Genomic DNA, 3,034 nt, shown 5'->3' with positions numbered 1-3,034 from the left:
AATTGCTGTGAAGATGAGGGTGCTCATGGCAGTGGTGCTCAGGACCAGGTGTGTCAAATCCCGAGTGCACTCTCTGCAGACGATGCTGTCCATTTCATTGTTCCAACTCTGAATTAGGACCCTTCTGTCTCGCGAGTCTCCGACTCCTGCAGTCCCACCTGGAACTTCTGAGACCTCTTACTTTTCATCCCGCCGCAGACCCTAGTGGAGCAATCCACTCTTGTTTGAGGAGCAGCCTCCTTGTGAATCTCACTGAGGACTTTCTCTGAAACAGGTGAAGCAGACTCTCTGACCCTTTAGTCCGTGTCCCCCAGGGGTTGTTTTTCCATTTGCTTCTCTCTCTGCCTCTTCTTCCTGTTCCTCTCCTCCCTGATGGTTGGTCTCAAAGGTGGTCTCCAGCTGCCTCTGCCCCTTTCTGGATGAGGGAGAACAGGCTTTGGTGGGTGTCATGGGATCTTATGCCTCTGCAGCAGGCTCCCCCTAACTGGAAGAGCGACCACTGAGCCCTGCTGCCAGAGCGCAGGCATGCCCTCTCTCAGGGGAACAGGGTGGGTGTAGCATGGGACAGCTGATGCCAGTCCTGCTGGGGCTAGAGGTGTCATGTATCCTGGAGGTGATCTGCCTTCTGGTATGTGGCCTCCCTCGAGCTGAATTTCTTTGCTCGTGTGTTCATCGGTGGGTTAGAGGGGGAAGATTGAGGTGCCCAGGGCCAGAGCTACTTTGGGCTCAGGTGACTACTTTCTGAGCTGTTGTCTGCTAGACCCTACCCCCTCCCCAGAACCATCTCGCCAACCCACAGGTTTAAAGGTACACTCTCTGGACTCCACTTGGAGATAAATGTCATAGCTAGATGCCCTGTAGGTACCAGGAGGGGTTTGGGAGGGCTGGCCCCTCTATCCTGTGGGGGGGCTTTAGTGAATCCCCCACTGTTCTGCCCCAGCTCTCCCCCACCTCACACACGTTGCCATGGGAGGCACGGGAAGTGGCTCTCGGCTGCTTGGCAGTCCATCCCCATGAGGATTTGGGGCTGTGGTTTCCTCTGCTCTCATTTCTTGGGCCTTCAATGCCAGCTGCTTGTGACCATTGGGGGAACCTACCAAGATGATGCCATACTTCGCATTTGTGTGTTTATTCTCCCCCCACCAGCCCCAGCTTGCATGTGGGCCCCCAAGGGCAGGGCCTGTCCTGCTCACTGCTCTTTCCCAGCTTGCTGCTGAGGTCTTCTGCGCTGCTGTGCTCACAAATCCCGCATCTGCTCTCCCTGCTGTGGCAACGAGCTTCATCTGACTGACCTTTCAGGTGCACTCCTCCTTAGCACGCGATTTACAGTTCTCACAAAGGCGGTATTGGCTTCATCGACTGACTCGCATAGTCTGCAAACTGCGCTTTTGTTTGGGCATCGATATTGGGGCTGATCCATATTAATGCAATTAGATGCTGTATCCTGAGCCTTAATTACCATCCGCCCGGATGACACATCACAAAGGCAGTGGGCAGTGTGAGGGCTGCACGCACTCGGCGGAAATCCTCCTTAGTGAGAGGAATGCTGTCAGAAGGGAGGCCTCTTAGCTCGCCCTTTGAGTCCTGAGCTTGATGGTAGATTAGTTAAATTAACAGCGTCTATGGTAAGGACAAGCCCAGCTTTGTGGATAGTTTCACAGGCCCATCACAAGGTCCTTTCGGCATCATCTGTGTCTGCCTGTGCTGCAGTGGTGACACTGAGAGCTGGAATAGAGACTGCAGATACTCCTCGACTCACGACGGGGCCACGTCCCAGTGAACCCATTATAAGTTGAAAATATCATACATGGAAAATGCGCGTAATAAGCCTAACCTACCATACATCAGAGCTTAACCCAGCCCACCTTACCTGTGCCAGGACACTGATGTTAGCCTGCAGTTGGGCAAGCTCACTTAACACAAAGCCTATCTTATAATCAGGTGCTGAATATCTCATGTAACCTGTTAAATACTGCCCTGAGAGGGAAAACAGTGGTTTTCAGGATACCCCAAGCTTGGGTTCTGCAAATGAGTATCACTTTCACACCGTTGTCAAAAAGTCATTAAGTAGAACCATCATGTCAGAGACCATCTGTATATAGCCACAAAGCTGGAAATATTTACTCTCTGGCCTTTTAAGAAAAAACTTGCCCACGACCCTGTAATAAAAGCTTATTTTATGCACATAAAGATCAAAACAAGTGTTCACGATTGACAGAAATGCAGGACCCAGGTTCCCTCTAGGAGGTGGCCCTGCTGCAAACACAGCTGCTGAGGTCACAGCAGGAGGTGGGGCAGTGGATGGGATGGGGGTGCTTGTGGACCAGGCCTGGGTAGGGTCCACCCACCTGCTCACGAGACCCTGGGAAGCATATTCTACGTATAAGTGTAGAAAGAGAGGAGATGGGTTTGGGAATCTTTGCCCCAAACAAGTGGACTCCCCAACCCGGGCATCTCAGTGTGACAAGCCCTCATGGTGGCTGTTTTAACTTGGAGCTTTGGAAGGATCTGAGGACAGTTTGCGGAGGGCAGCTGAGCCATTGCTCTGATGTCCTAGGACGCAGGAGCCGGGGCGTCACTTTGCAGGCTCTGAGATCATATCCTGCTCCCTCCTTTGCAGACACCCTGAGGAGCCCTGCCTGCTGGCCCCAGCTTGAGGCCACCTGCCCTCTTCCTCTCAGGACTCACTCTGCCATCCCACCTTCCTCTGCACACATGCACAAGGATGTGTAGCCCTTCAGCCCCAAGGCCTCACGGCCCATGGCCCTGGAATGGGTCATCCCAGTCGCACCGCCCCGACCAGGCTGGCGTGACCTGAGCCACCGTCCACCCTGGCCCTTGCATGCTGATGTGGATACTGTGGCTGGGGAGCTGGGGTGCACTGGTCATCACTCGGGCTCTTATAGGACAAGCCAGACTGAAGTCCTCGTTCCGCCACTTCCCAGCCATTGACGTTGGGGAGGTCGGCTGATGGCTCTATGCTCAGTTTCTTTGTCTGAAAATGGGGATGTTCCAGGACCAGCCTCCAGGGCCC

Source organism: Galeopterus variegatus, unplaced genomic scaffold (genome assembly GCF_000696425.1).
Source record: "Galeopterus variegatus unplaced genomic scaffold, G_variegatus-3.0.2 Scaffold4782, whole genome shotgun sequence".
NCBI classification, from domain to species: Eukaryota; Metazoa; Chordata; class Mammalia; order Dermoptera; family Cynocephalidae; genus Galeopterus; species Galeopterus variegatus.
This window is presented reverse-complemented; position numbering follows the sequence as displayed.